The sequence below is a fragment of the Pinus tabuliformis genome, chromosome Q, assembly GCF_031772625.1.
Source record: "Pinus tabuliformis cultivar Carrire ecotype Pingquan chromosome Q, CPIR1, whole genome shotgun sequence".
In the NCBI taxonomy this organism is placed as follows: domain Eukaryota; kingdom Viridiplantae; phylum Streptophyta; class Pinopsida; order Pinales; family Pinaceae; genus Pinus; species Pinus tabuliformis.
The window spans coordinates 520,101,024-520,127,461 of NC_142296.1; the positions used below are offsets into that span (position 1 = coordinate 520,101,024).

Sequence of the window (26,438 nt, forward strand, 5' to 3'; positions counted from 1 at the left end):
ATTTCTTGATTAACAATGCTAGGTTCTAAATTTTTAGTTTGTATATCCTCAACAATAACTTTATCTTTCAGAGATGAATTAGACTTCTTAGGCTTACCTGATCCTGATGCCCCTTTCTGTGAAGCTTTCTTCAATTTAACAATCCTCTCAGGTTCAGGCACTGGTTCAGCTGGAGATTTCTAAGGATTTCTTTGAGTGTTTCTCACAAATTGAGCCAGAACTTCGATGTGGAGTCGCCAAAAGAAGGTCTTCCACCAATGGTGTTGCCAGACAGATGATTACAACTAGAAATTGTGTTCAAACCTTGTCTATCATCAAAGCTTGAAGCTGTGTTGTTCTCCCAGGGAAGCTGAGCTTCAATTCTCCTCTTCCCCGGCAGTGGCACCACTTAATGTTATCACCCCAAGAAACTCTCCTAGGTTACATATCATAGATGCTCGGGAACATTACAAACTCAACAAAAATGTTGGAAAATGGTGGATGAATGAAATAAATGCTGCATATTCAAGCCAGATAACCACTTCTACTGTGCTTGACCCTAGACATCGGTGAACACCCCCAGACTACAAGGATTTAGACCACCAATTACTCACAATTTGAGGATAAGGTGATAATGGAGAAGACCGACAACACCAATAGATGCATAGGACCCTGTGATGGCTGGCTGCAACCAGTTAAAAGGTTTGTAAGTCTGTTTTCTTATACACAGATAGGATGACAGCTCTATGGCATTAAAATAATAGAAACCTGCATACAAATTCAATGATACATGCTAAATCCTAACACAGAGGTGGGATGACAGCCCCTCTAATGCTAAACATCAACAGCACATGAAATAATGCATGAGAGGCACAGCCTGGAACATAGAAGAAGAAGTGGAAAGTGAGAAACTAACAACAAAAGAAGCTTGTATTAGCTGGAAATGAAGACCAGACGCTGCAGGTTACACAATAGTTACAGTCTCCAGAAGTTGAAGCTTACAACAGAATAGCACTCATCAACCTGATTACATCATTTTTGTGGGTATATATAGAATTTATTTACAAAATATCTCTGCTAGGCTATGCGTGGAGGTGTCTTAATGGATCACCAACCACATTTACAGTTAGATATGGGTCTTCTGCTACAATATGAATTTTTTAATGAACAAAATGGCTCTTTCTGTACTCTGGTGTACTCCTTCAACAGGTGGAATGTTTCTTGCATAAATGTCCATAATTGCTAAATTAATTCAACTTCTCAAGGCAGCACTTTCTCGTCGTTGACCGTGCAGTTCTTTAACTATGGTAGCTGATGATTAAATGTGCAAGTAGTTGGATCATATCTTCCTTCTTCGTGTGCATAACTCACGCCGAAAACACATAAAAGTACCTTGAAGACAAACAGGAGCCGAGATGAAACACTGGTTGTTGGATGGATTACGCGGACGATCGAGATCTGCTAGTGGGAGGCAAAGACACACCAGGACAGTATCAGCCGTCAGATCACTAAAATCAATGGCGGAGATCGATTGACAGAGGATATCAGAAGATAGGTGGATGTAGAAATCACGGCCATCGGATCTAGACGTGGCAGATCCGACGGTGATCAAGAGCGAAAGGAGCATGCACATTAACTGCCGAGAGTTGTACATGAACGCGGAAAGTGGTTTTATCGCACCACTTATGGCACTGCAGTGGTAATCATACCACGGGCAGCAATGCAATGGAATGGTGACGCGTGGCGGATGTGATGGTAGGGAAACCACTTTCCCCACTGCATAACGAACAAGTGGTTCACGGGAGCGGGGTTTGCATATGGCGTTCGATCAAGCGATGGATCATCGGATGGCCAGAATTAAAGCATATTCTTTGGATGACATGACAGGCAGGGGCGGGCCTGGGCTATATAATTTTTTAATCATATGCGTGTTTATGAAAGGTTAGGGCTTTAGCGTCGGGTTTAAATATGAAAATAGGTGAATGTGGGATTTAAAGTATTAAAACACAAAATTTCTCGAGAGCCCGAAAAAGTACTTAAGTGGGGTTTATAAAACGTTATAAATAAATAATATCAGGGAATGAGGAAAAGAAGGAATTAGGCGGGTTTTAAAAGAAGATAGAGGAAAATGATAATAATAAGATTAAAGGAGGGTAAGGAGAATGATGGAGAAGGAGGAAATGCAAGAAGCAGGAGTTGTAAGGGAATGAGGCAAATGAAAAGGAGAAGGGTAAAATGGACTGCCACGAGCTCCTTAGCAACCAAAACCAACATTTTCTAACCTGAATTTAACCCTTAAACATTGAATCTGTAGTAGAGCTAATAGGACGATGTCAAAGCCTTAATTAACTGGGTAGGTATTGGAAAATACATGCACAAAACCATGAACAACCATGGAGTGAGTATGAGATTAACCCTGCGAAATATGGAAGATGCACGATGTCAAGAAGAGGGCTATTCTTTACCTAAAACTGGAGGGTTTCCGCATCAAGAAGCCTACCTGTAATTTTCACAATAATAATCATCATGCCATTATTAACTTGACAAATTTCCAAGAAAAAATCTATAAACAACCAGAAGCACAACATTTCATTTTTCAGTCTATGGGCTTAAACCGTTCCGAAGAATGATTGTTAGAGAAGAGAATTTTCACAATAATGGCAGATCATCGTGCCACCCTCAACAGTGGAGGATTCAATCAATCATGAACTTGGACACCAGGGGAGGTCCAAAGCGAAATACAAAATGGATGTGATTTCTTTAAATTAACCAAGTAAATATATGTGTGAACACAGGGAGTGCATCAATAAAAAAATGGTCACAATGCAGAGGAGACGAGGACCACCCGATCCACTAGATACAACGTATGTGAATGCTAATCCTGATATTTGGATATAGATGGTTGAGGAGTCTCATCAATCTTATGCGGTTTTACTTGACACTATTCACCAACTACATGCTGAGATGAAAAATTTAAGAACAGAAAATGAACGACTACGTCTAGAACAGGAGAAAATTCTCAGAAGGTTGTCCAATCGATAGAACCAATGACATCTAGACCCCAGTGGTGAAGACACGGAGAAGACCCCAACAGCCCAACATGGAGAGGAAAATGTTGAGTGAGCTGAAAAACATGGGGAAGGTGAAGAAGGATGCTCAGCCAATGTTTCCGACCAATGCAAAACGAAAAGACAGAAATCTGAATTACAAGGAGAATTTTAAAAGATTAAACCGTCACTCTTTGAAGGGGAATTTGAAGAGGCAACGGAAGCTTGATTAGTTTATATGAGAAAATATTTTCAGATTTAAGATTACACTGATAAACTAAAAGCACGATTAGCAATTTATGAGTTAAGGGGTAAGGATACCCTTTGCTGGGAAGAGATCAAAACAGTGAGGAAAATTGACAAAGAAGAGGTTACATGAAATGAATTCCAAAAACATTTCAAAGATAAGTATATAGCTGAACGTTATTATGACGAAAAAGAAAAATAATTTCACGAGTTAAGATTCGGAACCTTAACCATGGATGAATATGTGACATGATTCACCTCCTTGTTGCGCTATGTTCCTTATATGCAAGAGGAAACAGCCAAAATTCAGTGCTTCATTAGTAGCATATCTAATTTCATGAAGGACAAACTTGAGTTTGACTACCCCAAAAAGATGGATGATGCAGTGCGGAAAGCCCACATCTTCTAACAGAAAATCGAGAAGAAAAATGTAGGACCTAAAGGAGGGTTGAACAGGAAGAGAAAAAGCCTGATCCCAAGCAAAAACCCAAAATTTTCTAATGACATAAATATAGAGCAATAACCTCTAAGCAAATTTCGAGCAAGGAATCAGCCCAAAGCTGCATATTCTGAAAACAGACAGTGAGAAGGAGTTATTAAGTCTCTTAATGAGGAGTAGTCAAAATTACCATTGTAATGATGGGGATGCGAAGAACCGCACTATTACAAAAATTGTCTACACAAGGCATGGACGAAACAACTATCAAATATGCAAGAAGCATCCATGGTTGCAGAAGTGGCAAGGAGAATGCCCAAAATTAATGCTGGTCTCATTGATCATCAATGAGAATATCATCTCACCATGATCAAATGTGAAGGTATAATTGCTAAAAAAACCTCTCTCTGTTTTATTTGATCCCGGTGCTAGCTTAAGCTATGTTGGTCCTAAGGTGGTAGAAAAGTGTCAACTATAAAGCAGTGAGTTTCCAAAACCATGGCTAGTTCAATTAGCCACCATGACCAAAAGAAGGGTAATTGAAAAAATAGAACGTTTCCCCATAACCATTTTAGGACAACCCATAGATTCGAATAATCTAGTTAATAAGCTATCATTGGGTCCTCACATGCTGTAAGAAATGAAGGAGACTGCAAATAAGGTTCGACAAAATCTAAGGGCTGCCCATGATAGGCAGAAAAAGTATGCACATATAAAGAGGATATACAAATAATTTCATCAAGGAGATCACGCATATCTAAGAGTAAAGCCCTAGAAAAGTTCCTTACAATTTAGGGGTTGTGCTAAGTTAACACCCCGGTACTATGGACCTTTCCAAGTCTTGGAATGGATTGGGTCAGTAGCCTATAAGCTTGCATTACCAAGACACATTCGGGTCCACAATGTTTTCCATGTGTCCTTGCTAAAAAAGTATGTGTACAATCCTCAACATATAGTTAACTGAGTTAATATTCAGGTAATTGGTTAAGTAGAATATTGAATTGTTTATGTGTGATTCGAATGAGAAGGAGAACGTCTAGCAAAACCTCTCTTTATTCTCAATCGAAGAGAAACCACTTTGTGGAAGTGAGCCATCACACAAGCTAAAGTGGAGTGGAATCACTTTGGCCTCGATGAGGATACCTAGGAAGAGGAGGAATTTATGAAGAAAGCTTATCTGAATTTATTTTCTGAAAGTAGAAAGAACATGAGGGATGGTGTTCCTCATATGGGAGGGGGAGATGTAACACCCAAATATGCACAAAAATTACTGTGGTTACTAAGTTTGATCTTTAGCATTTATTAATTTAATTTTCTTACCCTATGATGTTAAATAATAAATGAATGATGTGGAAGACCAAGAAACATATATTTGTTTACCTAAGTTATTAGTAATTAGGAGTTCACATACTTTAACAAAAATAGAAATTGTTTGCATTAATTAAAACAAAGAGTTACAAAAGACAGTTACCCATCTATCGTGAAGGGAGATTTAGATGGGGAAAAAGAATCAAGGAGACATCCTAGAGATGGGTGGAATAAACCATTGGGAGAATACTCAAAGACAATTTGTAGTGTGGCTAGAATTATCTTACCGAGTGGTAGGAGAGACTTTCAAGAAAGGATTGTAGATTACACTTTTGTTATGAATAAATAACTAACACAAAAATATTTCGTTATTGGTTAATGTTGGATTGTGGAAAATGACTTAAGTGATAGAACAAACTAAGGAGAGAAATTCCTTGAAAATGCATCAAAATAGAGAATATAATTTACCAAATTCATAATAAAAATAGTAGACAACATGTTATGGAAATACATGAAAGATAGCAAGTAATATTAGTAAAGTATGGAGAAATAGCTGCATATAAAAGATAAACATTCATGAGCTCTTAAAGAGGTAAGAGTCATTTTTTATAATGAATGGAAACAATCTGTATGAAATACTACAAGATTACTGTGGAATTAATATGTGTATTATGTTACAAAGTTACAGTAGAAATATTCTATGTAAAATGCTACAAAGTTACACTAGAAATAGTCTAGGTAAAATGCTACAAAGCTACATTATAAATAATATGTGTAAAATGCTAAGATAAAATAGCTAAACTACTACTACCTTGAGCAAGGAAGCAGAGGTAATGTCGGTCCACCATTAAATCATAGATAAAATAACTACACTTTCATTTCATTAATGAGATGAATTGAGTTTGTGTTACAGTAATTCAATCATTATTGAACTATGATCTTAAATAAAATGTTCAATCACTTAGATGGTTAGCTTCTTTTAATTATTAGTCACTCTTCATTCAAATGTGTTGGAATTGTAGTGTTCAGGTTGATGTCAAGAGGATGTAGTACTATCTATATTATCATTGATGTCAACCTGATGCAGGTAGCCATCATGATTTGTGTCTATTTATCATTAGTTTGATGCCTAAATCTTGTTCTAATGTAGAGGTGTTGATCCTTACAATGGTGTTTGGACAACTAGGCCTCCATTCCCTTGACTTGATGAGGAGGTGTTGATCCACGAAGAGGTTGTTGAGGTGTTTAGGTTTTTGATCATATGACTAAGGATGCCAGCAAAAGAAGAGATTCAAGTTTGAGGATTTCACTCTGTCGGATGCTAATGGTAAGGGTGTGGCTATGACTATAGGACTATGTGTGCACCTCAAGTGTTTTTATTAGTTTTTTCAGTGATTGAGAGAGTGTGCTTCCTACAAGAGTGAAGAGTTAGAGAGCATTTAAGAGCTTATTATTGGATCATATTTCAGAGGATGGTGGAGCTACAAAATCTATACATGGCTAATATATTTTTGTTGCATATCATGTCTCCTAGTTGGCGCTAATATGGAGAGAAGAGACATCAATGTAGGAATTGTAGTTTTATATCGGAGTTTATAGTAGTGATGCACTTATGTTGCAAGGGTTTTATTGGAGAGTTCATTTTTCTAGCTTCAATATATTGAGTTCTTAATTTCTGCTTAATTTTTTGTATGGTAAATAGTATTTCCATTATCTGTGGTTTAGAGGTTTGATTTGGTTGAGGATATTTAGGTTGAGATTGTGTAGCACATGCATGCACATTGGTGATTGTTTGATGAGTTTGATTCAAGTGTGTAGATTGTACTTAGTTGATGGGATAATGTATTGTTTGAGGTTGTGTTATAGAGATTGTGTTGGAGAGCTTGCATTTAGTGTTGGACGTATGAGTAGGTGGATTGATTGTGATTCAGTGTGTTGAAGGGCTTTTATATGCAAATTGTCCGATGATAATGTAGCTGTTTGATTCAATTTCTGATGAGTTTAATGTATGATGGGCCATAGTGTTTGATTGTATTACAATGTTGGGGCTTGCACACCGGCAGTGACTAGAGAATGAGATGTAGAAGAAAATTTACTTAAAATAAAAGACAACCACAAACACTACAATATCTGAAGTTAAACAATTGAATGATGTATGATTTCAATAACCATTTTCATATGAAAAGAAGGAAAAACTAACATGTGTGACAATAACAACAATAAAATAGAATAGTTTGAGATTGATCACAATGAACACTATTTGTAATTGCCTAGATGATTATTATTCATATTTGCTATCATCCATTCAAAAAATTTATTTCATCATTCAAGTTATTAAAAGCCTTGATCAAATTTAAAATTAAAATGACCATTATCCATATTTAACATATTTAAAATGATCAAAATAATTACATATTCAACACATTTTGTATGAGTGCACACAATTGGAACCAGTCTAGATCCATCTTAACTATGGATCTATCAAGCATGTATTATAACAGGAATTATGTAATGTGACAATGTCTCTACTTCTAATGGCACGATATCCTACTACAATATAATTGGGAGATAAACAAATAGGATTCCAAAAGACTTCCCCATGATATTTTGAATCACAAATTAAAATCAAGCCTTGATTTTAAAATTCCACGACCACATTTTCTCTTATGACACTAACAATATCTAATCATGTGAACTAGGAAACTGGATAGGAGAAGTTATTTACACATAAAAATATGAGAAAATAAAATAAAATAAAACAAAAAAAATAATAAACCTCTGTTGGAGAAAAATCATCCAATAATATTATAACCTCATATCCAATACAATTACTATATGGGATCACGGTTACTCCATATAGAATTCTCATAAAAATTGATAATATACCTAGATAAAACTGTTTAAAGACCTTGAAAGAACACTAAATGATAGAAAAAAGAAACTATATCCAACCTTTTCCCTTCTACTTGCATAGGCTTCATGGTACATATATCAGCAAATCTACCTCTTCTTCATCTCGTTCCAAGAACTCCCTCTCAATCAAATCTTCAATCCGCCTTTTAAATTCCCTGAAATCTAACTTGAATATCCCTTCAAGTTCCTGAGCACATTCACTCAAAAGTCTTTCGTATTGTAAAACCTTTTTTGCCTTCATAATCCGTACTATGGATGCATCAATAAGAAAACGTCAGTCTTGTTGAATATCCTGCGATGATTTTTTCTTCTCATTCAATAGTGGCATTGGCAGTTTTATCTTCCCTATTCTATCTTTAAAATTAAAATTGATTTTAAAATTATCTGATGTAGTTAAGGTGGTTGCATCTGGAATCTTCTGAAGAATTTTGTACTTGTCACAGGCTAGTGAATATGGAAGTCCATCAATTTCTTCCTCATCAAAATTCAACTTCATTTTTATGTCAAAATAACTCAACCTTTCAGATGCATTGAACAACAATAATATGGTTGTTTGGCAAGTTGTTGCTATCATTTTTATTGATCTTCTTAGAAACTTACCAATTATATTACAGGATCCCAAGGAATATATCCATTTAAGTTTCCGCTATTGGGATTCTATAGAATAGTATTCCTTAAATACTTCAACACATTCAACCATCTCTGGAGGTAAATTAATCTGGGGACACTTGTATGTTGGTCAAAATCTTGGTGTCAACACTGTAACAATAAACTCTATTCCAAGATGGAGATTTCTATTCTTGTCTAGATAGTTTTCGAAATTACTCTGTGTCTCTTGGGATCTTGTCCAATCTGTAAGCATGTCAACTGTTAGTGTCAGTCTTTCCAGCCTTCCTCCAGTGATCAAATATGCTCTTACAAAGTGGTCTCAGAGTGTCAAGGTCAAATTTTGTCATTTCAGTGAGTTTTCAAGCAAAATTTGGTCACTAGGCATTAGGTCTAGGGTTTTCTTTCACTCTTTTCAAAATTGCCCAAATTCCAATCTATGTCACTATTCAGCTGAGTATATCATCATTCATAGGGTTTTCATTATCATGTCAGTGTCTAATGAGTCATTTTACACCTTGTTCATGCTTCAGTTGCGCCTAGGCAAGGTCATTTCCCTCTCATAGGGTTTTGAAAGCTAATTCCTCTTGGATGGTCAAATCATTAGCAAAACTTGTATCCAGATGTTCATACACCTTCCCCTATCTTTCATGTACCTTATCAAACACTTCCCATCACTAAGATCCCCCAAATTCCTCATTTTCGCACAAACCCTAGTTTCTTGCTACAACCTGGCAATTTTCTAGGTTTGGCCTGTGTTTTTCCCTTTTGGACCCCTTCCTCTCACTCGATCTCTGAGATTCCACTTTCCCCTGCTTCCTAACATCCCTCCCTACTTCCAAAAATTTCCCCAAGAATTTAGAAGCCCCTCATCCCCTTCATTTCACTTCATTTCGACAAAATCCCTTGTTCCACACATCAGGATAAGTTTCACTCAAAAGATGTTTCAGAGCAATCAAAGATGAATTTTGGAAAATTGAGAGCGGTTTGTGTCCACAACATGCCAAAGAAGAAAAACCTCCTTCACTGTTTACACAGGTGTCATGGTTTTAGAGAAATGTCAAACATACTGTTGCCTCAGGAGAATCGAATGCACCTCTGAAGTGACCTTGGGAAAATCAAGTTTTCTCCTAGCGTGGTTGGCCAAATGACGTTTTTGATACATCAAATGATAACTAGACACAAAGATCTTTCCAATGAGCTATCATGAGCTCAATTTGGAGTTGCGGAAGGCATTCCAAAGTTGACTGCAACAGCACTCTGCCTTGAGGCAACCTCATTTGGCACATTTTGACCAGTCTTGGGAGATTTGATTTTTGACAGGGAAAATGAACTCCAAATTGACAAATTCCAGTTGTGTTGGAAATTAAACTCAAAACCCTTTCCAACGAGCTATCCTGCGCCCAATGTTTACACCGGGAAGTCCTCCAAACAGCATCTGAAAGTCGCGCTACGTGTAGGGCGCGCCGCGCGCTACCCTGAAGATGGGCAAGTCCATTTCTCAAAAACTCAGCATTTTTGGATTTGTCATGACAAATTACACTTGCTCAGCAATTTCCAAGACATTTCATCAGGTTTTGAGCCCTCAGAAGGTCAAAAAACATGCAAAAAATGACTTTCTGCCACTTTTTGGACACATAGGAAGCAGTCTTGGGAGATTGCAATTTTGGAGGGGCAAATGGACACCAAATTGCGAAATTTCACTTGGGTTGGAAGTAGACATCCATAACTTTCCAACAAGCCTACTTTTTCCTCATTTGGATGTCGGGAAGTGCCTCAAACGTTGGCTCAAAGGCGCGCTACGCGTAGAGAATTGGGGCGCTACGCATCAGGGAAATTTGCCAGATTTTCACCTACAGCTCTGCAAAATGCAGATTTGACTAGTTTTGACTTTTTGGAGTGATTTTTCATCCTTCTTGATGTAATTGATGTAATTTTATGATTTCATGGCACTTATTTATCTCTTCTAGAAGATTCATTCATAAAAAGTCAAAAATTTAATGAATGAATTGGTTTCCTAGCTTATAGAGGCAAGTTGTTTTGACTGTCTAGATTTTAGTGCTCAGTTTAGAATTGGTTGAAACAACTCCTAGAAGGATGAGCGCGACCCCTAGAGGCAAGGAAAGGTGTTAGCTTGCCTATATTATGTATTTTCTTAGTCATTTTCATGGTTGGACTCTTGAGGGATAAGCTTCTATTGTATTACATTTTGTATCTCTGCAATTTTGGTAAAGGAAAGACCAGGGTTTTGCGCCCTCTTTGGGATTCCTGTGGTTACTTGTGTTGATGGTGTGCTTCTCTTATGTACTTGTAAGTTTTATTATGTGTATCATTTTCTCACTTTTCCTTCTGCAAATTAGGCAAATGAAGTGATAAGGTAGAATTCATGATTGATATGCTTTGCCTTTAAGTTTGCTTAATATCAATGTTTTCATCTGTTTAAGGAGAAATCATGGTGATTTCTTGCTCTCCTTAGCTCCTCATCAGTCATTCCTATCCACCCAACTCTTTCAAATGCATCAAGACAGTCTCCTACCTTGCCCCAAAAAGACCTCTGCAAAAGCTGTGCCCCATCCCCGCACCCAAAATTGCTTTCCCCCTGTTTTCCACCAAAACCCTAAAACTCTGAAATCAAACCTTCTCTAACAGTTTACTAGCCTAAAATCAGTGTTCTTTATTGGTTATCTCTGCCCTTTGAAGATCTTTGCCGAGATAGACCCGGAGAGAGCCCTCTCCTGTCCTCGTAGGGCTAGCTACAAGGCTAAGTGGTTTGATGTTTCCTTGGATTTTGCCTTCTTCAGCCTGAGGCCAGATTCGAGCACTAACACCAACAACCTTTGACATTAATTTATGGCCATATTTTTGTTTTAGCTTTGACAATATGCTCTGCTCATGATCAAGACTTACACTTTTGCGTAGAACAAAATTCTACAAGTTAGTTTTTCCTTGTAGAATTCAACAAACAGAGTTTTATCCCAAATATACTCTAGAAATTCCACCACATTTTCAATTATATCATCCCCACTCAACTTTTCATGACTTCTATCCTCTTCAAGTACAGTATCACATAGTGTAGCTAGCCATTCTGCACTAGTACTTCCTCCAAATTCCTTATTACAGAACACCCCAAATACTTGCTTCAAACCCCAGAAAAAATAGTGTCCTTGACAACAGATTTAGTATACTGGTCACGTAGTTCTATAACCTTCCTCACAAATGCCGCCACTTCCTGCAACAATAAACGTTTATCCTTTTTCCCTGCCCCCTGATTTACAATATCTTCAGCCTGTTTAACAGGTGGTGTTACTTCACTAAAAACATGTTGTCTAAAAATATTTGCAATTGAGTCCCAACCATTAGGTACACTATCAAATAGCCTCCCCATAATCAAAATATCTGTATATCTATGTTCCCTGAGCAACGCAAGGCATCCTGAATTTTCATCCTCAAGAAAATGTGTCATGTAATGGGAAAACAATACATGTTTTACTTTGTCTAATACCTTTTGCTCGCTGCTCCTATGCAAATATCTGGCAACTATTTCCTTCTCGCGTATGAGAGATTCATTCACCCTTGACATATAGTCGGTATAGGAATTTTCTAAAATCCATGAAGCAGCCTTCTGAGAATAGAAAGCTCTAGTTTGTTCCACCATAGCCACTTCAAAATCATTTGTATACAAATCCATTTCAAGGTCAAGAAAAATGGCCACAACATCCTTCAAAAGAGTCTCATTTCTTGGCTCTCCTTCACGCTCTTCGTCAATGAGAACAATCACCGCATTCTTCACATTCATTCGCATTTCCAGAAAAACCAGGTCTCGGAAGTACATGATTCCAAATTTTCTTACTGAAATAACGGAGGGATACCTTTGGGTGAACCCACGATCCAAATACTCGAAGAAAATGTCCATCCAATGTAGCATCACCTTGTAAATTTTCCAGCGTTTCACAAGTTCTCTCAACAACAACTCCTCATCATCATTATGTTCCCTCAAAGCCGGTGAAACCATTGAGGTGATGAACTCTTTCATGGAATCCCCGTATCTATCATAGAGTTGTTCTTTGTCAAGGTGAGTTACGCACAGATTGTAGACGATACTGTAAATAACCGCTCTCTCTTCCGCTATCACCTTAAAGTTGAGATCTCCCTCCAACTGGGTTCTTAGCTGTAGGATAGCTTTATAAATAAAAGCCCAACCTTCTTCCAGATCAACCCTATTGTCTTTGACGGCCCTTTTGACAATAGCGCATCCTTCCTACACGTTCAAGATACTTCCACTGCTCGAAGTCATTTTGAAACCAAAGCCGCCAACTGTTTACTTAGTGATCTGAAGGTTTCACAACACTCCGCCCTGAACCCCAAACATGCTGATACGATATAAAAGGTTGATCCCAACCTTCTTGTATTTATATTGTGTAAGGCTAGGCTATGGGGCCGCGCATATGAATGAAGTGTTCGTTAATTGATATGAGGCTCATGAGCATCGTTGAGCCCGAGGAGTCGGTGAGAATTTTTGGGAGTTGTCCTGCGAGTAAAGTTCATTTATTTAATCTCACATTAACTTAATGAAAAAGTAACGGAGCCGGAGTGTGGTGGGAATGGTTCGCAATGAGAACTTTAGGGAGCTTTCAACCCTGTGTTTGAAAATTTCCATATTATTTTAAGAATGAAGGTTATGTAAGGTAATGCCTTAGGTAATGTTGAGTGTCATAATGTAAATAAAAATTGATACTTATCTAATATAATATTATGTTGACTTCGTCAAATAAAATTAAAAACTTGATATTATGTTGATTTGGTAAAAAAAAAATAAAGATTACTAGAACTCCCTAATATAAATAAAAATTGTTGTTATCTAATATAATATTATGTTGATTTGGTCAAATAAAAATTACTAGGGTTTGGTAATGTAAATAAAAATTGTTCTTTACCTAATGTAATATTATGTTGATTTGGTCAAATAAAACTAAAAATTACTATTTTAATTTGCTAATTATGATATTATTCATAGATTATATTGTATTCATGTTTGTTTGTTTGGTAATATAGAATATAAATAGAATTCCAATAATTCAAATTTCACTCTAAAAAAATATTAAAGTCGAACATTTTTAATAAAGAGTTTGGCTAATAGAATTCGTGGGAAGACTTTTTTCTCCCATCACATTGGTGTGGACCCAATTTCAACATGAGCATCTCTCCCACCAGATTTTATCAAAATTATTGATTTTTTATGATAACAATTTACATTTAAATTTTCTTTTGACTTAGTTACTGGAGAATCCACAGTAAAAACCATTTTCTATCAACATTTCAAATCCCAACCAAGATCCATCATCACGACTTCTTGAATGCTTGATAGTAGAAGAGCTTAATTGAGAGAATTAAATTTTCATTTTCTACTCAGCATTTGAATAATTCAAATTTTAGATTTGAAAAAAATATATCAAAATGAAACATGTGTAATAATAAATTTAGCTAATAAAATGAGCACTAACCAAACTAACATGATGATTGAAGTTTTAATTAAAAAGCACTAAAACTAAACATTTGTAATAATAAATTTGGCTCATCTACACGAGTTTGGTAATGCCTTATATAATGTTGAGTGCAGTAATGTAATTATTGAATTTGTATGACTTTGGTGTAATGTTTTAGATGCTAATACAATTTACATTTAAATTTTCGTTGATTATTGTGACCTAGAATATGAATAATATTAAAAAAAAACATTATTAATCATGAATTTGGGCAATAAAATGGGTGGTAATTTTCTTTTAACCCACCTAAAGTAATTATTGGAGTAATGATAATGGTGTTGGCCTAGTTTAAAAATGAGCATCCTTAACACAAGTTCTTGTTAAAATTATTGAATTTGTATGGCTTTGTTATGGTAGTTTAGATGGGAAAATAATTTATATTGAAATTTTCATTAATTATTATTAGATAGAATTTAAATAGTTGAAATTTTAATTAAAAACTATTAAAACGAAATATTTGTAATAATAAATTTGGCTAATAAAAGGTGTGGTAAGTATTTTTTACTTTTTCCTCACATTACAAAGGTAACAATTTTTTTTATTAAAATTATCCAATTTGTATGGCTTTGGCCCAATGCTAGAAAGTTACTGTAGAAATAATTTGTATAAAATGCTACAGGATAACTGTAGATATAATCAGAGTAATATGCCATAAAATCAATATAGAAGTAATCTAGGCAATTCACTGTAAAACAACTTTAAAAACAACCGTTTCTGAAATCCCAAACAGACAAGTAGAATAGCTAAGATAAACTTGCTAAAATATTACTACCTTGAGCAAGGAAGCAGAGGTAATCTTGGTCCACCATTAAAACAGAGATAAAATAACTACACTTTAATTAAGTTTATATAAATATATTTCACTCAAGTAATAACTTAAAGAAAAGTGCTACATAACATAACAGCTCAAGACCAATTTTTCGACATGACAAAAATCCCCAAAAAAGACCTTCGAGTGTATAACTTAGCTATAAAATATGCATAACAAGAATTGTTTAGGAAAACTTGCACTCGACCAAGTGTTGATCTTTCACAACCTTGCATGTGTGGTGCATAGCGATTGACCATTCCTTTACACAGTTAATTAATTAAAAACAAAAAATAAACAAGTCTTGGTGTAAAGATCTGCTTGGTACTTAGTTTTTGTCACAGAGTAGTTACTCATTTGATAGCTAAATGTTCATACACCAAAGGTAAGATATTCCAACCTCGAAAGAACCATGGAAGCCGTAAGCTCATAAACCCTTAAGGGACAATGTCCAAGCCTTAATTAACTCAGCAGGTATTGGAAAATACCTACACACAACCACCAACAACCATGGAGTGAGTATGAGATTAACACTCCAAAATATGTAAGATGCATGATGCCGAGAAGAGGAGTATTCCTGACCTGAAACTGGAGGGTTTCCACATCGAGCAACCTGTGTGAAACACAATAAATCTCATCATTAAATAAATTTGAAACAGAGAATCTATAAACAACGAGAAGAAAACTTTGCGGTCTATGGGCTTACCTTCCGAAAAGGATTGTCTAAGCAGAGCATTTTCCGCAGTAACGGCAGACCATCGAGCCACCCTCGACAGTGGAGGCAATCAATCAAACTTCACACGAGGGGAGGTCCAAAGCGAAATACAAGCTCACACAATGAGAATAATGAAATAATGTAATGTGTGGTAGTTGGGGTTATGTGGCTTCACAAGATTGACCATAACATCCATGGAAAACCACAAAAGGATCGTGTGCCCACTTGAAACCCTCACCAAAACATTTTGTTGTAGAGCAACAAGATACGAAGGGTCAACGACAACCATGACTCTACCATCTACCACGCACGAAAAATTGGTTAGGGGGTTAAACCCTAAACCCTCCCCACCATTGGATCGCTTAGGAGAGATCAAAAGGTATGAAACAAGAGAGGCATTGGAAGGGATCTTCACGAGCTAGCAGACACATGCAACAATCGCGGCTATCAGCATGCCACATATTCCAGCATACAAGGGCAAATTATTAATGGCCTAGTCAGGGGCAGCTACCCCACCGGAGGCTATGTGCACATTAAATATTAACCACCATATATACATTTCTAACTACGTAAAGGAATGACACACATGAAAAATATATGACTGTTGTCTGGTTCTTACGGACTTAACTCAATTTCACATAAATAATTTTTGTAATCTTACGACGGGATCCAATTCTAAATGCCGGTTATAGTTATGGATTAATTTTTTTATTATTATTTAAGAATATTTAATAGTTTAAGATTTTCAGTTGCTACAAATGGTATGAGAGTTGAGGTTTGTACACTGAGACTCTTTGGGAAATATATATATATATATATATATATATATATATATATATATATATATATATTCGAAATGGATGTGCTTTCTTTAAATTAACTAAGAAAATCTATGTGTGAACACATAGACCACATCAACACAAAAAGGGTCACAATACAGGGGAGCCCGGGACTACCCAATCTGCCAGAAACAACGTATATGAACGCTAATCCTGATATTTGGATACAACTAAACAAGGACTCTCATCAATCTAATGCGGTTTTACTTAAAACTGTTCAACAGTTGCGTGCTGAGATGACAAATTTAAGAATATATAATGAACGACTATGTCTAGAACAGGAGAAAATTTTCATAATTCTGTCCAATCGATAGAACCAATGACATCCACACATGAGTGGTGAAGACAAGGAGAAGACCCCAACGGCTTAGCATGGAGAGGAAAATGTTGAGTCAACTGAAAAAGAATGGGCAAGGTGAATAAGGATGCCCAACAATGTTTCCAACCAACGTAAAACAAAAAGACAGAAATTTGAATTACAAGGAGAATTTAAAAATATTAAACCGTCACTTTTTGAAGGGGAATTTGAAGAGGGAGTGGAAGCTTGGTTAGATGATATGAGAAAATATTTTCAGATTTATTATTACACAGATAAACTGAAAGCACGATTAGGAGTTGATCAATTAAGGGGTAAGGCTACCCTTTGGTGGAAAGAAATCAAAGTAGTGAGGAAAATTGACGAAGAGGAGGTTACATGGAATGAATTCCAAAAGCATTTCAAAGATAAGTATCTAAATAAACATTATTATGATGAAAAAGAGAAATAATTTCACGAGTTAAGATTGTGAACCTTAAAAATAATTTCACGAGTTAATATTGTGAACCTTAACCATGGATGAATGTGTGACGTAATTCACCTCCTTGCTTCGCTATGTGCCTTATATGAAAGAGGAAAAGGCCAAAATTCAACGCTTCATCAGTAGCATATCTAATTTTATGAAGGAGAAACTTGAGTTTGACTACCCTAAAACAATGGATAATGTAGTGCAGAAATCTTGAATCTTCTACCAAAAAATCAAGCAGAAAAATGTAGGACCTAAAGCAGGGTCAAACAGGAAGAGCAGAAGCCTCATCTAAAGCAGAAACCCAAAATTTTCTAATGATAGAAATATACATAAAAAACCCCTCAGAAAATTCCGAGCAAGGAATCAGCCCAAAGCTGCATATTCTGAAAACAGTCAGTGAGAAGGAATTATTAAATTTTTTAATCACGAGCAGTCAAAGCCGTTGCTGCAATGATGGGGATGTGGAGGACCCCACTATTACAAAAAATGTATGCATAAGACAAGGACGAAACAACTATCTAATATGCAAGAAGCATCCATGGTTGGAGAAATGGCAAGGACCATGCCCAAAATTAATGTTGCTCTTAATGATCACCAAGCAGAATACCATCTCACCTGTAAGGACCAACATCTAGACTATATACATTTTATTTTTTTTGTGTTAACAAAAAATACAACCCGAAAAGAAACGCATTGAAATTTCAAATTTATTTAGCACACACATTCCTGACACTCATTTCGGGAAACATATCATAACATTTACATACTTTTAACTAAGATCAATAGTCATGAAATACATATGTACCGTTCACCAGAAGGCGAGACTCCACTTGCTCTGCTGTTATTGGAATTCCCTTGTAGTCGGTCACCTCTGCGAGTGAATGATGACGCACTTGATCTGAATGCGAAGATCCACCGGTTAACCTCCCAGCCTACTCCTTGGGTACTCTTCTTCCCCGCGGACCCCCGAGCTGTAATGGGGTTGTATAATGGAGGAAAGAACTAGCTGGTAGAGGAGAGCATCCTTGGCTCAAGAGTCCCCTCTCTAAAATCCTCTACCTCACTAAACTCACTATAGCTTCGTAATCAATGCTCTGACATCATCTCATCCATCCAACAATAGGGTTTCCCCCAAAAAATTCCCTTCTCCCATGGCTTGCCCCTTCTTTTATAAGAGTCCTCATAGATGACACTTGGCATGTCATGCATATATATATATATATATATATATATATATATATATATATATATATATATATATATATATATATATATATATAAATTCAATAGCTTGATTATTCACCTACCCATGTGTCACTCTCTCATCAAGTGTCACCCAAAATTATTTACTTCACTTTTTATTTAGAACTAAAATTTTCCTCACCTCACAAGATTCCTATTTCTTCTCCTAGTTGTCTCTTTATCCCCCCCTTTTATTCCTTAAATTTTGTTCATTACTTGAAGTCAATTAATGAGTCAAGATTTTATCCCCAATCTACTCCCTAATTTAACTCAGGTTATCTCTTAGATGTAAATCCTTATGTTGGTTGCTGCCACATGGAGCTTCTCTACATTTCTCTAAATTTAATTTATTATTCTTATTTTAATTCACCTTCCTCTTTTCTTAATTAGGTTTAATTAGTTTATGATTAATCTTTATACTTACAATTATGTTTGTCTTTCCCCTTTTACCTAATTAAACCACATAATCTACCTAGTATTTTCCAACATGGGAAGGGTAGAGTTTTTAAGGTACTCTATCTTATTTTTTCCTATGATCCTCCTTATTCCAAGTTTTATTTTTGATTTAATTACCTTGGTTTCTAATCATCATTTACCCTTGATGTGAATTTACCTAGTTTTCATTCCTTGCTTATATTTATTTATTATTATTTATTTTTAATGATTCCAAGGGTGCCAAGTTTGGTTGTGCCCTTCAAGAACTTCCCTAGAGGTTCCAAGGGTGCCACACCTAATAGTTTATTTGTGATGCCAAGGGTGCGAATTTTGGTTGTGCCCTTCAAGAACTTCCCTAGAAGTTCCAAGGGTGCCACACCTAATAGTTTATTTGTGATGCCCAGTGTGCCAAGTTTGGTGGTGCCCTTCAAGAGCTTCCCTAGAAGTTCCAAGGGTGCCACACCTAATAGTTTATTTGTGATGCCAAGGGTGCCAAGTTTGGTTGTGCCCTTCAAGAACTTCCCTAGAAGTTCCAAGGGTGCCACACCTAATAGATTATTTGTGATTCCAAGGGTGCCAAGTTTGGTTGTGCCCTTCAAGAACTTCCCTAGAAGTTCCAAGGGTGCCACACCACTTGCTCTTCAAGCATCCAGTGACTATGAGGGGAAATTATAGTGCAACGTCATAGACCACTGTCATCTCTTGTGTTGCCTGCTATAGTGAGACTAATGGTGTCGGGGATCAAGGAATCCACCTTGATGCACGCCCCCCGGTAAAATCCTCATGAGCGACCAAACTTTGGGACCTACCCTCATGGCATCGCGATCTTCAAGGCGAAGGTGTTTTAACCTTTCCAGCCCAAGTCAGGGTGGGAGTGCTAGTGGGTGAAATCAGGGACTCTGTCCCACCCCTCCCATGTAGTTCCATCCACTTGTACAACCCCATCACCCATATGTGAGTCATTCGGTCAAGCAACTAATCTGTGCCTGCAACCATTAACATATCATCAGAATATAGTTAAACATATATAGTAGATTCCAATATCGACTTAGACTTTCAAAGATAAAAATAATATGAAATTTCATCAAACTAGGTGTCGTCAACTCGTCATGTGCGAGTGCCTCTGGTGGTTTCCTGCCACACTCAATAATAATCAGTAACCAGGTTTTTCAGTGTTAGTCATTGTCATAATAGCATTATTAGCATCACTTGGTCATTCACATCATTGTTCATTGTGCACCAGAACTAATGTAAGTAGCTAATATAGGGGATACCTCCATCATGGCTAGCATCATCATAACCTTAATGGGACCATACATATAGATCAAAGCTATCATCATTTATAACATAAATAGAAACATGTCTATCCTTTACTACTATCACCATCATGATATCAATAGAGTACACATAACCATTAATTATATCGTAATCATAATATTAATAGAGAACATACATAACCATCACATTCACTGATAATAGAGTCACGTTTCTGGATCCTCAGCTTGAGTTCCTCATAGACTAAAGTATGTAAGATATTGTCATATTAGAGTCAGGAAACTAGAGTGGGCACTACATACACCCCCTCTTAACAATGGACTTCGTCCCGAAGTCTTTAGAACATAAAGGAGAAACGAGAAAACATAATCTTAGGAACCCTTCCTGAAACTCTTGCCAACCTTTTGGTGTGCCGGTTATAATTTTCCCAAGGTATCTATACCACGAATTCCGTTATAACTAAAGGACTATATCTGTGCTCATTGCAACCCATAATTATTTATGTATTTAGCAACAACAAAACAAGAAGTAGGACAATCACAATTAATATTCATCTCATGGTACAAATTAATATATGATGCATTCACCCAAGTAAAGTCATTCACACATTGTACTCCTGTAGCTTCCAATTATAGTAGTTCATTTCAAACTACGTCTATACGATCGTATAAGTGACAATGTCAGGGATAATATGTAACAAAAAGTGATTTGTATGCTCATCATTGCATCTGTCAAAGTTCATTGTCATAAATGTTACAATAATATTGTCCTATAAGAAAAGAGCACACAAATATTATTATTATTATTATTATTTAATGGTTTCGAATGAATTTCCAATCCTATTTCAAGATTGAAAAGAAAAGTCTCTTTTCAAGCTAAAATATGGTATTGATAATATATAGAGGTATTGCTTGAGTATCAAAACTCACTCGAGCAATGTATGAGACCCTTAAAACAAGCTTTTGCTTGGTTGTATATTTCGCCATTTTTATGCTTTCACCTAAATTTTCCAAAGTGGAGAACTTATGGGACACAGGTCTCAAGTTCAATTCTTACTGATGATAGAAGGTACTCTTACAGCAGTCTAGTCAACTGCGTGGAATAGTTGCTTAATTTAATTTATTTACTGGCGTATGACTTATTGATCACTATTTACTGAATATTTGGCCAAATTATTTTTTGAATACTTCAATAAAAGTAAGGGGAATTTGCAATAAGATATCTCTTCTCAGTAATAATATAATTCTAGAGCATACCGAGGCCTGAATATGAACTGAGCAACAAAACTTAACAATCATAATCTGAAGCTCCTGTACCAAATTATGCCGAGAGAATCCCTTCTTAGATGATTCACTCTTACAAATCTCGATGTCTGAATATTTGACCAAATTTATTCACCAAAATGATTCTCCACATTTTCACATACACCTCATATTATCAAAGTACACAACCCTTCAGTTGTGAACTTAAAAAAAATAAAAATTTCACTACTAATACTGTTTCAGAAAACCATGAGAAAAATGCTTTATACAAATCACAAATCATTGTACACATTGTACACTTATGAATAACTCATTCCGTGGAAACTATGTCCATAGTGCAAATATTCACACTGGAGCAAAATATTACATGAATCACACTACGCTTTCAAACTAAATGTCACGTTATTAATTACGGCTAAATGTTACTTCAATAGATATGTTGAAAAACTGTAAATAATATAACATTCCTCCAAAAAAAACAAACGCAAACTATATTTTGAACATGAGTCTACCGTCTTCTACTGCAGGGTTTGCGTTCTCTAGACTCTAGGATTTTAGAGGGCGATTATACTTTCTCAAATAATAATATTTCTTACTAATCCCGACATCGTTTTCAAGAAAAATAAAATAGAACAAAAGAAAACCTGCTCCGCCATCACTAAAACAGAGCAAGATGTTCCAGCGAGATACAGACTTGATTGCAGATATGATATGTTTCAGCCGTGTCAGCAAAGGACAACCATCGGTAAAAAGGTACACCACTAGTCACTTTCTTGTTCTTTGCATGCTTTAATTGATTATCTACTTGAAGCTTTTATATTTTTGCAGTGCTTTTCCCTCACTCCGCCTTGAGTTCGAGGCAATCTAGAGAGAGCGCTTGCCTGTCCGCACACAAGTTTTTCTCCATAGCAATGCCCAAAAATACTATTTACTTAATCTATTAATGTTTTGCGTAAGCCAAACAAAATGGAAAACCATGATCGCAATAAATTGACATAATATCTCATTCTACATCGAATATTAGAATATTTGACAAAGCTTTCAGAAATTACAAATACATACTAGAAGAGCGTCACATAAAATGCATGAATATTTTTGCATCAAGGGACACATTTAAACTTCAATTATTATTTACAAGTTGTTTATGTGATATGCATTCACAACTATCTTCGGTAGTCAGAAGAAACTATGCTTCGCTGCTTGAAACTAGTATTAAGAAATATACAAGAGATTGATTTTTTTTTTTAACAGTTTCTTCAAAACACACAAATACAAGAAGAGTGTCACATATAATACATTATTTATTTATTTTATTTATTTATTTATTTTATTTTTTTTGTTTTGCCCAAGGACAAACCTAAACTTGAATTATCATCCACAAGGTGTCTTCGCTTGGTATGTACTACACAGTCCGTTACTCCCTATCAGTTGGAAGACAGTTATATAAATCTGTAGTTTATGAACCACCACGGGTATTAAGAGAAGACTCACACTTATTATTCTCCTTACTGAGGTGATGTAAACGTTATTTATCTGTGCCACTATTTTATATGACATGCAGGAGGTAACATGTGATTTCACCTTGTGCTAATCAATATGATCATGATCAAAAGGACTCCAAAATTCCATATATTTAGCCAACATGAATACATATAGAGCCATAAAAATAGATTAATTGTGACACATTAAGTTAAAAGTTAAAACCAATTCAAAATAGTGTCCATTGGCACATGTCAAAATGCGACATCTACTGGCAACAAATAAAGCCTATTGACTCTAGTGTCTTGAATACTTCTCTACTTTCACTTTCAAAATCTATACAAGACTCCATTAAAATTAAAAGATAGTTTAAAGTTTTAAACACATCCACTAATTTTATTTTGAAATAAAATTTTACCCCTGAAGACTGGAGACTGCACACGATAAATACCAGTAGTCCCATACACATGATGCCATCCATAAACGGAATTGCACAATTACTAGATTGATATACAGGGAAACTGGAGTTTTAACTTCTATCATAACTTTTAAAAGCAAAGCTTTATTTTTATCATTAAAAAGAGCACGAAAGACATAGTTGAAGTGACCTCCATACCAATGATATTGTCCCAATGCCATGATTAAAAGCTAGATTTTAGAGATAATCATAAAAGCTGAAATACATGAGGATTTACATACTCACTTCCTGTAGTTCTCAATTTTTGTGAAGTCATTTTGAGAAATACACTTCAAGGTTGGGCTGCACTATATAAGATGGATTTCTTTTAGCTTTCGTTCCCACTTTGAGGTATTTATTTAAGTTTCACCGAGACTTACATATTACCTGGTATATTTTAGAAAATTCCATTCAGATGAGGCAAACCACAACAAGAATAGAACCCTTGTATACAGTTTTATATTTTGTCAATCTCATTACTCGCAACTGAACAGTTGCCTTATTAGTTGGTTCTCGATATTTACAGTTTGGGAAAAATGTGTTTAATTAAAAGGCACAATGATCAAGGTTGAATGTTCCATGACTATGCCAAGACCGTATTATAGGTTTAGGCAACTTGAACTTGCTCAAATAACAACAGAGATAGCAACATTCAGAAAAAAAAAAAATACGAAGTTTAATAGATCTTGGTCCTTTATCAAAGTACTGCTGTATGAAGAGAAAGCAAATTGCTTAAAAGATGCAAATCCTAAGAAGAAAAATTATTTGTTGTTTACTTAAAATCCATATTGGTTGCCAATAATACGCACGAATATAAAACTCGAGGTGTAAATGCACTGAATCAGCTCACTAGCACCTTTGGAGTCACTTTCCTGTATTTTTCATTTTCGTACATCCTCAATATGTGCTTCCCTGTTAGTGTCTTTTTTTAAAGAAAGGTTAACTTCAGCCACCTCCGATAGAAGTTCTTCTGTTGGTACTAGATAGGTGCCATATCCCACTAGGCATAGTATAGGACCAACAAGTGTAGCAAATGTCAAGTCAACTGTAAATTTGTTGCCACAAATGAAAGGTCGGCCATCAGCAAGCACATTATCTACATCCATACATTGCTACTGGAAAATTATTTTCTTACTAGCACCTCTTGAAATATGCGACGAATCTTATCAAGTGAAAGATCTTTTGCTGCAGGCCTGCTGCAACCAACAAATCTACATATCGTCGGCTTTAAGGATGGCATTAAACACCAAGTTAATAACCTTTCCCCAAAACGCAGCCCTTGACTTAAATCTTGAAACTGTGTCTGTCATAGAGCAGATAACAATATGCAAATCGCCTGACACGAGGACCCAATAGCTCATTGAATTTTGTATCCCATTCTTACACAGACTACTCAAGGTTCAACAGATACAACCGATCCAAAATATGTTCAAGATTGATTAATCAATGCGATCTGAAATATGTTCAAGGTTAATTAATCCAGTTAAAAATCAATTTAAGTAACGGTTCAAAGTACATTTTTCAGCTCGGTTCTAGATCTGAGACGAGATCAAAAACTGTTGTTACACAGTTTGTTGCATGCTAATCAAAATCTGCAACCACCGCCCATGTAGTTCAATACAAACTGTCCACGTTGCGTTTTTAAAATGTAAAGTTGTGAAATTTATATAAAAGGATGTGCCAGTGATTTTATTGTCATCTTGATTACACTTAATCGTACACTGTCCACATACCATTTTTAATCTCGGAATAGTTAGTCAGCACGATCTCATCACGTGGATTTTGGAACACTTTAAAGCGATTTTGTGCTTTGATTTATCTGGAATTATGGGGATCTTTTCAGCGGAAGCTTATATTTATTGAAGGTTGTCAGACATCTCAGCTTCCATTGTAATAATTAAGATTTGGCTTGGGTTCTTCACCGTCATGGGAGAACGTTGAGGGCCAGGTGTTTAATGCTCAAACAGAACTAAAAGTCTTAGTTTTCATTAGGTGGCGCCGAATTATCCAGGTCAGAGAAATCCATTGAAACCATAACACAGAAGTCCAATTGTATGCCAACCTAAGGAATGGCACAAATGGCAAGGTATGAGTTCAAGTGTTTGATGCCATAAGTGTCAGAGCGTCGATTTCCAAACAAACACGCAGATCACCTTCAGCGAATATCAAAGCGGGGTTTTAAACAAAGAACATATGTTACCGGTTTCGTATCCAGATTTCATAGTAAGTGTTGCAAGATTCGTGTTAATATATGGACTGTGAAAGATATTTTTCAAAACATATGTGCCCAGGTGCCAGTTTACAAGCAATATCGAACGTCAGTTGTGCATTGAAAGCCAAATGACATGTACGCATCTTTCTAAAGGGGTGTAGATTTACTACAATGCCCAATGTTTGCAAATAATTATCAAATGCCCAATTATTGTGACCTTTGCAGTGATATCTATAGAGATCTTCCCACAAATGTTCTCTCATATGAGATGGTTCTACATCGGGAAGAAATTGTGACAGAAACGCATAGGATGTCAATTACGTTAAAGGGCATTTATGACAGATAAAGAGATGAAGGAAAACGCATAGTTTTCCAATCCCAACATCTCGACACAGTGGATCCTGTCGTTATAGGAAAAACTAGGGCAGAGCCGTATTATTCTACCGACAAGGATCGGATAAAGAAATGGGGATTTTGATTCATGGAGACGGAATTTTTGCCGGACAAGGGTTGGTTTACGAGACTTTGCATCTCAGTGCTTTGCCAAACTACACTACTCACGGGACTGTTCATATTGTGATTAATAATCAGTTTGCTTTCACTACTGATCCTGAATCTGGCAGATCCTCACAGTATTGTACTGATGCCGCAAAGGCTTTGAGTGTGCCCATTTTCCATGTGAATGGCGATGATGCTGAAGTTGTCGTGCTTGCATGTGAACTTGCTGCAGAATGGTGGCAGACCTTCCAGTCTGATGTCGTTGATGATCTTGTTTGCTGTCGCAGGTTTGGGCATGAGAGATTGATGAACCATCTTTCACTCAACCGAAGATGTATCAAGTTATTAGAAGC

At 36.1% G+C, this 26,438-nt stretch overlaps 2 pseudogenes; both read right to left on the bottom strand.

Annotated features, from left to right (window-relative positions):
* Positions 1-11,674: 11,674 nt before the first annotated feature.
* Positions 11,675-12,547, bottom strand: LOC149220470 (cullin-1 pseudogene; annotated as a pseudogene).
* Positions 12,548-24,216: 11,669 nt separating this feature from the next.
* LOC149220471 (uncharacterized) lies at positions 24,217-24,797 on the bottom strand (annotated as a pseudogene).
* Between the last annotated feature and the right edge of the window lie 1,641 nt (positions 24,798-26,438).